This window comes from Phalaenopsis equestris, unplaced genomic scaffold, assembly GCF_001263595.1.
Source record: "Phalaenopsis equestris unplaced genomic scaffold, ASM126359v1 Scaffold232544, whole genome shotgun sequence".
Lineage (NCBI taxonomy): Eukaryota > Viridiplantae > Streptophyta > Magnoliopsida > Asparagales > Orchidaceae > Phalaenopsis > Phalaenopsis equestris.
This window is the reverse complement of record NW_018250508.1, coordinates 79,659-95,419: the sequence shown is the minus strand read 5'-3', so window position 1 is coordinate 95,419 and position 15,761 is coordinate 79,659.

Genomic DNA, 15,761 nt, shown 5'->3' with positions numbered 1-15,761 from the left:
CCATTTCGACCTCATCTATTAACTTACTCTAAAAAATTTCTTGAAAATGGTCTTTACTTAGATAATCAAATTCATCCATCTAAAAACAATCATCATCTTTTCTTTCAACAGGATAATTCATAGTATTTAAACATCAAAAGTGACCTCATGGTCATTAATATTCATAGTCAACTCTCCTTTTTGCACATCTATCATAACTTGTCTAGTAACAAGAAAAGATGTCCCTAAAATTATTAGATTTTCTTTATCTTCCTCCATGTCTAATACAGTAAAGTCCAAAGAAAAGATAAATTATCCACTTTAGCAAGCACATCTTCTATAACCTCTTTTGGATAAATAAATGATCGATTAGCTAATTGAAGGGTAACTGTAGTGGGAGAAATATCGGCTAAACCTAACTTTCTAAATATATATAGAGACATCACATTAATGTTCATATCGGCTAAACCTAACTTTCTAAATATAGATAGAGACATCACATTAATGTTCACTCCTAAATCACATAAAGCTTTTCCACAAAATTTTTCTCTAATTGCACAAGGAATTATTACGCTACAAGGATTTTTAAGTTTCTGAGGAAGCTTTTTCTGAAGTATAGGGTTGCACTCCTTACTTAGTGTAACTGTCTCATTATCCCCAACTTCCCTTTTCTTTTTTAATATATCCTTCATAAACTTCCTATAACTTGGCATCTGTTCCAAAGCTTCAGTGAAAGAAATATTTATCGTAACTTCTTAAGTACTTCCATGAACTTTGAAAAGTGTTTATCCAACTCATGTTGTCTAAGTGTTTGAGGAAATGGAGGTGGCAGTCTTTCTAAATTGATTTTAATTGAAGATATTAATTTTTCTATATCCTTAGAAACATGTTTTCAGGTCTTTTAGTTTGCTTTGTTTCTCTCACAACTTCCTTCACATTTCTAACCACATCCTCTATCTCACTTCCACTTCTTAATTGGACAGCTTTTACTTGTTCATTATTGTTCTCTTTAGGGTTGACTTAGTGTTGCTGGAAGTGTTCCTTGGGGTATATTGCTAAGTGAATTAGCAATTTGTCTTAGTTGATTCTCTATGTTTCTAATTACAACATTTTGACCTTGCAGCTGGTTTCCTATTTGCAATTCCACTTCTTCTGCAGACATCTTCTTATCCTCAAATTATTGATCATTGTTAGAGTTTGTTGGATATGAAGGTCTATAGTTTGTGTTCCCTTGATTATTCCAATTTTCATTATATTTTCATGATTATTTTCCCATTATTTGTTTCCACCCCATGTAGTATGATTCCAGTTTAAATTAAGATGGTTCTTCCAACCTGGTTCTTCTTCCAACCTAGGTTGTAAAAGTTAGAATATGGGTTGTTTATGGTATTTAAAGTCTCATATGATAATTTAGAATCAATCATATACCTTAATGAACTTTCCTCACTTACTGGAGTAAATTGAGGCTCATTCAATCCAAATTGGTCCATCTTCCTTGATATTGCAGCAACCTGAGATGCAAAAATTACAATCGTATCTATATCATGAACCCTGGCTACCTTTTTACGATTTAGCCTTGCAAAGGGCCATTTGAATTCGTTTGTAGCCATTTCCTTAATTAACGCAAATGCTTCATCAAAAGGTTTTGATATTAATGATCCACCAGTGGCAGCGTCAATTGTAGACCTAAGGGATCTTACTAACCCATTGTAAAAAGTTTGAATGATTAACCAATCAGGCAGAGCATGGTGAAGACACTTTTTTAAGAGTTCCTTAAATCTTTCTCAGACTTTGTATAATGATTCTCCTTTATACTGACAGAATTTATACTGACATAATTTGATAATATCATTTCTAAGTTTAGTAGTTCTTGAAGGTGGAAAGTATTTAGCTAGGAATTTCTGAGTTAATATCTCCTAATTTTAAATGAGGTAGGTGTTAATGAGTACAACCTCATTTTAGCCTTATCCCTTAGTGAGAAAGGAAAAAGCCTTAGTCTAATAACATCGTTTGACATGTTATTATAACAAAATGTAGCACAAAGTTCTAGAGAACTTGGAGAACTTGATAAGTGTATATAGAGATCCTCCGAAGGAGTTCCCCCAAACTGGTTGTTCTACACTAATTGGATAATCACTGGATTAATTTCAAATGAGTCAGCTTCTATGACAAGGGTTTGTATACTTCAGTGAATTTCATCTATCGTAGGAATTACATACTCCCTCAAGGATTTATGATAATTTTCCAAGTTACTATTTTGAATGTTTTCCATTTCCATTTCTAGTTTTTCAAGTTGTTTCTATTTTTTTATTTTTTTATTTGTTCTAACTTTAGATCATAAGGCACAAGTTCTGCAGATCATTTGTTTTGCATACGCAACATAACAAATAATACATTAACAACTAAATAAATAAAATAAAAAGTATATTCAACATAACAAAATATTTTCACAAACACCTTGTTTTTCACACAAACATATTTTTCACAACACTTTTTCATACAAAAAATACTTTTCATTCAAAAATAATTTTTACAACACTACAGTTTCCAAGTCTAAGCCTAATTACTTCAACTAAAATTCTCCTAAGTCAAGATAAACCGTTGCAATCCCCAACAACGACACTAAAAACTTGATCCTGTTATTTTTAATATGTAAGGATTTATGAAGTTGGAACCACTACTTAAAGATTTTAATCTCTAGCAATGCTGCCAAAAACTTGATCCCAAGCACAGTCAGATTTCAATTATAGCAAAGTAAGATTTCAATTATATTTTTAAATAGTAAGGATTCTACACAGGTATACGTAACATTATCAAGTAATATAGAGCTCTCAGGTTAACCACAGTGGCTTTCAAGAGAAGTTCTAGTCTAGAATAACAAGCCCTAGCTTGGAAGGTCGATAAATGTTTGGTTTTGATTATATCCTACAATTATCACTACAATAATACTTCTACTCTTAAACTAAAATATTTAGCGAAAAATCAGAAAGTGGGGTTTAATATATTAAAGTATTCTTTCTCATACAATGAAATTAGTGACAAGTGTAAAAGTAAAACAAGCAGTGAGAGAGATTGTGACAAAAAAAGAGCAATTATATTCTTTACACTTACTAGAGATGCCAAAAAGAATATTAGTTAATCTAAAGTTTGAATAATTCTTAAGACGGGCTAGGCAAGAAATGGGCTAGGCAGGGAAGATACTAGCTCTCACTCTAAAATTCTCTCTTATCCATCCACCTGGAGACTAACATCTCGCATCAAAACCTAAAACAATAGACCAAATTAGGGGGCTTTAGCCTATCACTCCAAATTCTTCTAATTCTACACCCATTAAAAACTATTTTCCTATTTATTTGCACTGAACTATATGGACTACATTCTTATCCATACAATCTCATGTGATTCTACCACAGTTGATTGAGACAACACCATCACGGATCTTACATGTTCTCACAATAGATTTTAATATGCAAGTTGATCAATTTCACATGTAAATGAAGAACAAAGTAAAATCATCACATTATATTCTCACTCTACTCAATTCTATATCCTACACATGCATACTAATTCATTAGAAGAGGTAAGAGCAAAGAAAACTACTCACTACACATAGAGAAACAACAAGAACTTTTCATTAAACAAGACATTAAAACCATACAAACAAAGTACTAAATTTAAATCAAAATACAATAAAAATACTTATCTCTGATGGAAATCAAACTCTCCTTGTATAGCAAAAGCAATCTCCTTACATTCCTCTCTAAGAACAAAGTGAAAAGAAAAGAGGAAATTTTCATACTCACCTTGTCACCCCCTTTGGGGCTTACTCCCAAGCCTTCTTCTTCATCTTCAAGTCTTATTATCCTCTTCCAATTGATTTAAGAGTCCAAGAGTTCTTTTAAAAGCATTTCCAAGCCTTATTTACCAAGCCTTATTTATAATTTCCTAAGAGATTCTTATGTGTCTCTTCAAAAATGTCCATATTCATTGAATCTTCCAAAAAGTGCCTCATGTGCCTCTTCAAACCTCCTTAAAATCACCCCAAATCCTTCTAGAAAGTCTCTTTTTTCATTTCCAATGAATTCCCTAAGAGACACACAAACCATTGCTTCAAAAATTGTCCAAATCTGATGTATATTCTAGAATATATGTTGAAAACTGTTTTAGTGCTTAAGCGCCCTCCTCTCTGTCTGGTGACACTTAAGCACTCGGCACAAGTACTTAAGTGCTTAGTTTCAGCCCCCATGACTTTGGTGTGCCCTGGTTCGACCCGATTTTCTCCGATTTGCTCCATTTTGGTTCATTTTGTATTTTATGCTCCAATCACTCCAAATTCCTCAATTTAATGTACCTACAACCAAAAACACAAGATAATATACCTTTAAAATTCAATATCATTATAAAAAATAGCATAAAAATAGTATTTTTTTAGGCACATCAGTTACCTTTTACGATATAATGTTTGTCCTTGTGGATCATGTCCCTTCCAAGACTTCTTTTTTTTTGTTCTTGCAAAACATGTCCCACCAGTTTTTGTCCTCTGGCGATGTGGATCGTGTCCTCGAAATGACACGTTTAGATTCTGACCCAAGATGACACTCGAATCTCATCGGCTGGGAATCATCTTTTCATCTTCTAGCGATGTGGACTATGTCCCCGCAACAACTTATTTTGGTTCCTGCACAGAATGATGCTCGAATCCCATTAGCTGGGAATCACCCTCTCTTTCTCTAGCAGTGCAGATCGGGTCCTCGACACGTTACTTTTGATTCCAACATAGGATGACACTCGAATCTCGTTGTCTGAGAATCACTTTTCATCCTCAGCAGTGCGGACCATGTCCCTGCCACGACTTCTTTTAGTTTTGGCCCGAGATGAAGCTTAGAATCCTATTAGCTGTGATTTACCTTTTTCATCTTCTAGCAATGTGAACTAGGTATCTACCACAACTCGTTTTGATTCTATCCCAGCATGACACTGAGAATCCCGTCAGTTCAAAATCATCATTATCGTCCTCTGGTGGTGTGGACAATGTCCCCGCCTTGACTCATTTTGGTTATGGTCTGAGATGGAGATAATCTTTTCTCTTCTCTGCTTGGCTATGCAGGCTATGCTTCAGCCAGAATTGCTTAGAGTTTATTCCCTCCTCAAAACATAGATCACTATGAGCTTGCAGTCCATGTTGATTACACCTTTACAAATATTTTGGCCAAGAAAATTGAAGAAGCAATTTTCCTCTACAAGGACTGGGTCATCTTCCATGAAAGAAGTTCTTTACTTGGATCCTTCAGACATCTAAGCAAACTCCTTTATTTCTCTTGTGCTATAAGCCATCATAGTAGGAGACTGAGGTTTGCATGTCAGTTCATTATGTGGTTGGGATAATTGCTTTCTATCATACAAGCTACTAGACCCACCAAGGAGTTGCATGGGACCTTTGGTGTGGTACTTAGATCCAATAAACCAGACGTTCTCTCTGACAACATTAATGATGTTATAGCAGCTTTGCCCACACTCGATGTGACCACTCTTTTCCACAAGTCAGAAGGAAGATGTTGTGTCCTCCTTTTCATCAAATAAAATAAACCTACCTTTTCTTTGAAGAGTGTCTTATACTACCTCTTTCATTTATCAAGCAAGGCTAGAACGGATATTTTATACCCCGATAGGGGGCACCACTCCAAAATCTTTTATTAATAACATTTTGTGTGGAATAGACCATTTCATTATTTTCACTTGATCTATGTTCACTCGGGACTGATCAATTTCTGACGTTACTAGTTAGATCTTTCTAATTATCTAACTGAGGTATACAAAGCTTCTTCTCCCTGCACCTCTCGAGGTTCCGACTATAATTATGGAGGTTGTTAAGATGCAACTGAAAGGGACCAAGCCACATTTGATCTTGTCTTAGGTTTGCATTTGATAATTCTCGAGGTTGAATCTAGAATAGATTATGAGGATGGGCTTGGGCCAGACCATGTATGCACCTTCTTAGGATTTGTAAATCCTCATGGTTTGGGGGATTTGAACTAAGTCTTGATGACCGAATCCCTTACTTTAATGAACTTTCATCTAAGTACTGAGAACACTAGACCAAATCCCTTACTTTAATGAACTTTTATCTAATTCTTGAGAACACCAAAGAGTGACTAGATGGGTGTTAATAAATGTGAGTAATTTTAAAGAATATTTAGATCTCTTACTTTTCCAGTCAGTTAAACCAATGGAAGCTTAACAAATAATGGATTATAAAATCCTAAGAATCTTTATTTGGGAAAATTTATAGTCAGAAAAAATTGCTTTATAACAAAAAGAAGAAGCTCACCAAAAAAGTGATTCTCAAAATAAAAAATTAATAATAAAATAAAATGTGAAAGGCTTCAAATCTAAAAATTGGCCAACACTCATGAGAAGAAGCTATAGGTGAGCAAAAAAAATAGAAACTTCAATATAAAGAACTTTCAGATTTCAAAATTCTCCTGATAAGATCCTTAGGATATTATGTTCAAAGAATTGTTAAGTGATATTGGGATGACTGATAAATTGGTAATGGATTTAAAGACATCTCCAAAACAAAAATATTTTCTTAACACACTGATATGAATGAGGAGACTTATATAAGCTAAGGGTGAAAAGAATTAAAGGTTAGGGGCTAGGGAAAAGTACTTAAAGAAAATCCCTCCTGGACCTAAATTTTGCAAAATCGCATAGTTTGCATGGTGTATCTGGTCATTTTAGGATGCCGATGTGACAACTCCTCATGAGGTCGATCTGGTATGTCACACGAAATCATAACCAATAGAGGCTTAACCAGAGATTAAAAAAAGGAGGTTATGATAAGCTCTATAAGAAAAACTCTATATCTCAATATATAAAAAAATATCTATGAATGGCATGAAAGGCTCATAAAAGCTTTGTGGGGCTCTTCACCTACTAGCTTTACGATTTATGCATCAACCCTCTGGATCTAACAACCCTTCTTCTGGAAGAATGGCTTGCTTGCTTGTGGGCTCTTCATCATCACTATTACGCTTTATGTGTTGACACTCTGGGTCTGGCAACCCTTCCTTTGGAAGAGTTTCTTGCCTTCTCGTGGGTTCTTCACTCACCACTAAAAAATCAAGGAAGAAGAAAAGAAAATCAAATTGTAATGCAATCGAAGGGTCCACACTACCATAGAACTCGCATTCGAGGATGAGGCAGGGGACGAGGACAAGGAAGAGAACCCAATCATAGAAATGAAGAGATCCCCAAGGATCAACACTTCTATGCTTTATGTGTTGACTTCTTGGTCCGAGGCATTCCTTCCTTTTGGAACTAAAATTGCCCTTGTTGTGGGTTACTACCTACATATTCTACACTTTTTGCACCGACCCTCAGGTCTCGGGGACCATTCCTTAGAGAGTGGCTAGCCCTCTTTGTAGGATACAACCCACATGTTTTTACACTTCATTCGTTGACCTTCGGGTTTTGGCAGCCATTCCCTCGGAATACGGCTTACCATTTGTGTGGTTTTCCACCCACCACCTTTACACTTCATGTGTCGACCTTCGGGTCACGGCGGCCCTTCCCTTAAAAGATGGCTTTCCTTTTGTGTGAATTTCCACCCACCTCTTTTTACACTTTGTGCATTGACCCTTGGGTCTTGCAATCCTTCTTTGAAAGTTAACTTGTCTTTTGTAAGGGTTTTCACCCATCTCTACTATGCATTGTGCGTTAACCCTCAGGGTCTAGTGGCCCTTCCTCTAAAAGTTGAGCAACCATCCTTGCTTGTTAATGCAAACAGATCTTATCCAACGCCCCTATCAATGGGAAATAGTTGAATAGAATTTTGCTTATTCTCTTTTTCATGTACTCGTTATAATTTATGAGGGAATTTATTTTTCAAAGCATATGCATTTTGTAATTCAATTTCAAAGAAGCAACCAAAAAGTGCACTTTCTGCTATCTCATCATTATGTGAGTTGCTTATGGTAATTACCTTGCAATTGTCAAAAGATCACCATGCCACACAATAGTTTCATGTAGGAGAAATCTTGCTTTTGTCTTAATTCGATTGTTGGCTCACATTTTGGGCAAAGTGAAAGTCGTATGAGTGACATATCCCTGGTGTGACCACCAATCTCTAGAAGAGAAGACTTTCCTCTCTCTTACTTTATCTTCTGTTGATCCACTCTACACAGGATCTGAAGACAACTACACTAGCTCGTCGTGACTATGGTTGATATACACGTCTCTTTCATTTTTATGAATGTGGAATATGTGCTTGTCCCACTCACTTTGAATGAATGTAGTGTTGTCCTTTAATGGATAAGGTTTAGCTTAAAGGCTAGACATTTTTGTGGGAACACCATTGTCATAGTCTACCCCCACCTCTACGTCCCCACAATGTGATTGATTTGTATCGCCATGTCGAGAAGAGGCATGATGCATTGGCTACAACTCTCTACTTACCTAGTCGATTCATACCTAATCGGTGTACCTTCATATCTGCATTAGAAAAATCCTCAGTTGGGTCACCTTGTCAAATGTTTTGACAAAAGCCCCTTCTTCAGGTTGGGTACCTCAATCTTCCCCACATAAGGGCAACTCTACTAGCTAATCACAACTTTTTCATATCCTTAGTTTTATAAAGTTGACACCACTACTTGAAGATTTTAATCTCCAATAACGATACCAAAACTTGATGTGTACTTTCCGTTTTTGATTACTTTTATTTAGTCATAATTATATAAATGCAAGTATATGTATTGCTCAAGTAATACAGAGCTCTAATAAAACCCTGGTTATCGATCCCATAAAGAATAGGAAAATTACAAACAAAACTTTAAAGCGTAAAGCGTAGTACAAAAATCCAATATACAAATCACAATGCACGTACTATAAATATTAAAGTTGCCAAAATGTAATGATGGTTAAACATTTAAGTTTACTAAAATTACTTTCTAGGCTTCTAAACAAAGTTATCTAACACAGAACTAAGTTTTGTATTGAAAGTTTAAAATACGGAAAAGGCATCCTCCCCCTTACAATGATACTATGGTGAGTGAATAATAAAGATTAGTAAAGACCTTGTATTGTGTCAAATAGGAGAATACCTATTTTTTACCCTCTTCCGAGTGCTATAAAGAACATTGGCTAATCCTAGATTTAGTCCCTAAATCTATGGTTAGGCTGGGAGGATACTGGCTCTCACTCTAGAGGTCTCACTTCCCTCACTTGAAGGCTAACTCTCACTTTAGTTTCCAACCACTAGGACCGAATTGGGGATTTCAGTCTGTCACTCTAAAATCTCCAATTCTACGCTCAATAAAATATATTTCCATATTTATTTGTATTCAGCCCTCCATTAACTTCACCATCCATGGAATTTGAATGTGATCTTCACGTTTGTTGTAGAATACATAGTCCTTCCGGATTGTATGTTTCACAACAAGTTTTAAAAATTTAATTTCCCAAATTGTATGTTTCACAACAAGTTTTAACAATTCAATTACCCAAATCGAAAAGTAAATGAAGCACGAAGTGTAAAATCATCAAAAAAAAATTTAGCATTAATTTGACAAATCCAATTTAAATCATCACTTCACCATATCTCATTGCAAGGAAAAAGACAAAGAAATATACTCAGAATTCATGAGGAAGATACGACAAAACAAGGATTTTATATATAAAAGCAACATTATACAAACAATAAGAATTAAATACAACTTAGCTTAATTTTTTCCTCAAGCAAATCCCTTGAAGTTCCTTTGAATTCTCTTCTCTCTTTACAACAAAACACAATTCCTCTTTAGATAACAAAGGAAGAATCAATTTCTCACTCTCCTTCTCCTCCTACACTCCTTCTAGAGGAATCCTTCACAAGACTCACACCAACCCTAAACTCTCACAACACTCTCCAAACAAGGCAAAATACTCCCCACAAAAATCACACCACTAGGGCACCAAAACACTTTAAATTCATTTAGAACAAATTTCCTAAGAGAGTTCTCAAGAAACCCTCCAAAATCCGTCTAAATACATTGAATTCGGGCTCAAACCAACATTGGGCACCGTCGGTGCTGGATATGGCGTCATCATGCTGGATAGGGCGTCATCGGCGCTCTATCGGTTAAAATGTTCTAAACTCTCTAGAATTGGGCGTGGCAGCCGCTGGATAGGGCGTCTTCGGTGCTAGTAGACAGATTTGTCTAACTTACCTCTTTTCGCTCCAAATTCATTTCTTTTGCTTTCTTTTGCTCCAAATGCCTTAAATCATCACACCTGCAACAAAGCATGAAAAATACCTTCCTTTAATTGCAATATCACCAAAAATGAGTAAAAATACATTTGAAAAATCCAACATATTTTTGGTGTGTCAAAATCCCCCAAACTTAACTATTAGTTATCCTCAAGTAATTCTTCAAGTACATAAAATTATGATTCATGGTAGTGAACTTTACTTTAAAAATATCATTATTTTTTATTCAAATGAATATAATAGCAAGACCTTCAGAAATTTTTTTAATAATTTTGGTAAAAATTATAAGTGTAAGACCGTCTAGTCATCAACTCTAAGAGTTCTAGTTTCAAATTCATTTCAAGAATAACTATAATTTGTCACAATAAGGGCACTTGGAAGAATAATATGAAAAAGAAGTCCATGAGAACTCTATTAATAAGGATGCTAATACTTTGAATATAAATTCAAAAATGTAATTAAATTCTTTCCTTTAAGTTGATTCCAGTGAAACCAATTTTTTATTAGGCATCTCTTCAAGTTTCTCCTCACATATATTTTTTTTGTATATAGATTCATTTTCCATTTTTTTTGTTGGGATTTTTTTCAATCTTTTCTTTTCTTTTTATGTAATGATTACTATATCTCAATAGCCTTTATTAATTTTGAACTTCACTACTCTCTCCCTTAGGTACGAACTTGTGACATTTTTTTACTTTATAAATATATATTAGCTTTTAAGTGATTCATCATAGAGTCTCAATTTTTTTCCTTTCATATAAACTGATAAGACTCTTAATATTTTAAAAATACAATTTTCCTTTACTTTAAATAATCAACCGTCTTATACTAAATATCTTAGCCTATAAAGTTAACCTTCTTTACTAAAAATTTTACTTAAGCCTTCTAAGTGATTTAAATAAAATAAAAAATTTAGTTATCTAAAGTTATGTTCTAATATCAGAAATCATATTAAAATTAATTTTAAAAGAAAAAAAATATTTTTATTGCCGACAACTAAAAGTTAATTTTTCCTCCCCTAAACATAAGTTTGTCATTAAACATAATAGTTGAGGTAAAAAGAGAAAAATAAATCTAACCTTTTGTAGCGGGCTTTTGATAATTTGAAGTTGTGCAGGTACTAATAAAAAATTTGAACTAGTAGGCCTGAAACTATTAGAGCCTTTTCTATACATAATATATTAGAGATTTGCAGGGTAAAGTAAAATTTAAAACTTAAACTTTAAACATTTACCATAAATATATAACTATTTCAATTTGAAACTAAAGGAACAAACAAACAAACATTCATTCATCACAATCACATTATAGTTTTAATCTACATTCCTTTTGTTGAGCCCCTTTGAGTCCTGTCGCTCCTTGATTTTGTCGGTGTCATCCTGATGGCCTGATGGCGATGAGCTGACTCATGTTTGGGTTACGACGATTTGTCCTCTACCCTTATGGCCCTGACGTGCTTTGACTGTTGGGATATCCCCGTCAAGATGATTATGGTCATTTTGTGGGCTCTCATGTTGATTAGCCGCTACCCATTTCGGATTTGAGAAACTTACTTTCTGCACGATGACTTAGCGAGAGCTTCGAAGCATCATGACATTCCCACATGGAATAACATTCCTTTAAATACCTATTACATCAGGTTCATGATAATATAAGTGAAACATCTTTTATCAAGAATATTCTTGGATACCCCCTAAGATGTAATTAACCAAGTGGGATGCGTCCCCTTTGGAGTGGTCTTGACCTCATAACAGACACCTACACCTGAAACTTTGGTTATGGGTAGAATACATAGGCATTCTTTCGCTAATATCGGTCCAAGGTGTCTTCACCTGATCTTGATTGAGCGGACATGCTTGGTCTGTCCTTGCGAGATTACTGCACATAAGCTCTCCATGTTTTTTTATTATCTCTTATCTGTCGTCATTTTCGCATGGTCGTCTTTTCTGGTTCCTCCCTTCTCCTGGTCATTCATAAGACCCGATAGAAAGAGTTATTTGAAAAAGATAAGTATACGGCGATCAACAGACTGACAACTTCTTTAGAAATAAAAGAGAGAAAAATGAACGAAAACATAAATCATTATTTCTTTACATATATGTAATTGATTTTGGTGTCATTTGACACTAATAACTGTCATTGGTGCCATTCCATAACTGTAACCGCCCCTGGCGCCATTTCGCATTCATAACAACTCGATCTAGTCGTTTGGCTTTCTCTTGGTCTTCTATAATCATTCAGCTAGCTCACAGATGCTTGAATGATTTTTCCGAGAGGGTCCCTTGCAAAGATCTATTGTCCTTAGGAAGCATTATTCTCTCAGGCACATAGTGTGTCACTATAATCTGAAAGGTAGCCTTCCTTCTGGTGATGAATCTTTGTAGAGGGTTAGGCGAAGTTTCATTAAGCGACCACTGACTTTGTGAATGCTTTTGTATTGATTCAGTTGTCGTCAGTCTAGGTGTGTGATGTTCTTCAATTCGAACAAATATTCATTCAGTCGGTTGATGATTCGTCCAACTGAAATATCGCTCGCTGATTTCATCTTCTATTGCCCTTTTCTCACATTCCGTTGGATCACCTCAAAATTCATATAGCCACATTGTTGATGTACATCAATAAATTTAAACATAAAAGTATTCAAAAGAATTTCATACTAATTAATTGAAATCAAACTTTTTTTTTTTTTTTGTCAAACAATTTCTACAATTTAACCACCCAGAAAAAACCCGTGCTTAAAACGGAATTCCACATTTTCAAAGGTACTCATTAAAAGTAGTAATAAAGTTAAAATGTAGGACAGGAATAAATTTGTGCTCAAGACGGAAGTCCACCGGATTTCTAAGGCACACATTAAGGACAATAATAGCGCCAGTCATTGATCAAGGCTACAAATAAGTTCATGTGAAATGTTTTCATTATTTATAATAATAAGTCTAACGCCGATGAGGCAAGCCATTACACTACATTATCTTCGGTTTTAAAAAATAAAAATTTATAATGATAGCGCCACGAAGAACGATTTCAATAATGAAATTGTGCTTACATGACATGATTTTACTTCTTCCTAAATTAAAGTTCTTAATTAGTTTTTTTTTAATTAAATTATATTTAAATAATGCCAATTTCTAAAATTTTGCCTATTGAATCTTAATGAGACGTTAGACAAGCAACAAAACTTGGTATTGCACGCTCTCTCGTGAAGGGCATGAATGGTTGATTAACAAAAATTCCATCTTTCTCTCAATTAAAAATCATAACGGACGCAGCTACCTTATTAACTATAAAAACGGCAATAGAAAAGAAAATAGAACAACCATGGTATAATATTAAAATGAAGAAAAAAAAAAATCTACTTCAAGCTCAAATGCCCATTGAATTCATCCAATCAAGACTTCCTGTAAAGATGGATTCACATCATGTTCCTATCTACAGAAAGAATCATTTACTACATTTGAAATAGATAAAAGTAATGATCTTCTCTCATTAGCTTTGGCTATTGTTAAACCAGAGTATAATGAATCTTGGTCATGGTTGCTACAAACTTGGCACAACACAATTCTAATGGTGCGCACTAGGCACATGTATACATAATTTCTTACAAATATTTTAGCATGATTCGGGATTGTAAATAATTTTTTCCATAAAAGCTTGTCATCCTTGTCCAAGTCACATAAATGAGAATTAAAAAAGGCTATCAGAAGCATGGGGTATCTCCAATATTGACTCTAAGTGCTAGAAGATTTGTTATGGTATGGCTCATATACCATATCGGGACAGACGCTGGATCGAAGCGGAGCGGAGTGGAGCGGAGCGGAAGAATCTGTCCAAATTGGGAAGTTACGTGGGTTGGGGTGCGGGGGCAAAGCCCCACGGTATGGTACAGGGGTAATGTTGTAATTGCATATTGTGCCTAGGTTTACTCCTGGGGTTATAAATAGGCCTGTTAGTAACCCCAGGAGGTATCTCTGAATTCTGTAACATCTTTTCTGAATATTGAAAGGAACTCGCCGCTCTGCTCCCGAGGACGTAGGCATCTTTGCCGAACCTCGTTAAATCTTTGTGTTCTTCTGGATTTGTGTCGATTACTGTTTTTCTTCGCCCTAATTTTCTCAACAAGTGGTATCAGAGCCAAAGTTCGAGGGCAAAGAAAAAAAAAATTGTGGCGGCACAGGAAGTAAGAAGAACGATTTGGGGATTTGGTAGGAGAAGTTCAGGTGGTTTTGCAGCAGTTCCTCACACGTTCGGGATCTGCGACCAGGCGAAAGGGCTTCATTGAAATTCGGATCGCGGGAGGAATAGTTTTGCGACAAGGAGAAGAATTTTGTGGAATTCTACAGATCGCGACTGAGGGCGCAGGGTTTGCTTGATTTCGACGCAGGCAAACATATCAGCTTGACTAGAGATTCACAAGTAGGTATTCAGTTCGGCGTTCATCGTTCGCGACCGGCTCGTTCGACGTTTGGTTCACAGAGGATTCGCGCCAAGGAGTTCGTGAGTTTGGTTTCACGGTCGCGGGAAGGAGTTCCTGAGTTCTCGAATCGGCATTCACATGAAGGAGTTTGAATCGACGGTGGCGAGAAGAAGTTCCCGCGGGAGTTTGTTGAATTCAGAGCAGACGCGACAAGCAGCGATCTCATGGGTTCGCATTTTGCGGCAGTTCCTCGACGAATTCGGGTTTTCGTTCGCGACAAAGAGTTCGCGCGACGGGTGGATTTCAGCCGAGATTCTCACGAGGGTTCGCGACAGGAAGTTCCCTCTCGCTCGAGAGGGCTTTACCGACAAGGAGAAGAACAGTCAAGCAGCTCGCCAGTTTCACAGAAGAGAGGAATTTGGTGGTGTTTGGCCAGCGGAGTTCGCAAGTTTGTTGCATGAGGGTTTGCGACAAGTGGAGTTGCGACAGGTAGAGTTCGGCTGAGGAGTTCTCACGAATAGGAAAGGGCTTCAGGCAAGGTGTTCGCAGTAGTTCGACCGAATTCTTTTTTTGCGCGAACAGGAAAAGTGCTTCGTGTGAAAAACTTGATTCACGAATCACAGCAGGAAAATTGTTGCAATTGACAGAAAAAAATTCAGGTTTCTTTGAATTTATTTGCGTGTGTTTCGCACACAGCGGGAAAATTTTGTTGCATGATTAATTTCAAATAGCAATGTCTAATGCAAAATTTGAGATAGTGAAGTTCGATGGAACCAGGAACTTCGGATTGGGCAAACAAGGACGAAAGATTTGTGGCATAATAAGAAATTTTGAAAGCTTTGCATGCTACAAAACCTGATAATATGGAAGAAGAAGATTGGGAAGAATTGCAACTACGAGCGGCAGGTACCATACGTTTATGTCTAACATATGAGATTATGTATCATGTTATGAATCTGAAATCTCCAGAAGTATGGAAGAAATTAGAACCTCAGTTTATGTCCAAATCTCTGACGAATAAATTGTATCTGAAGCAAAGACTGTATGGGGTGAAATGCAGGCAGACAATGATCTGGCGCAGCATTTGAACGTCTTCAATCAAATAATCACAGATCTGACACG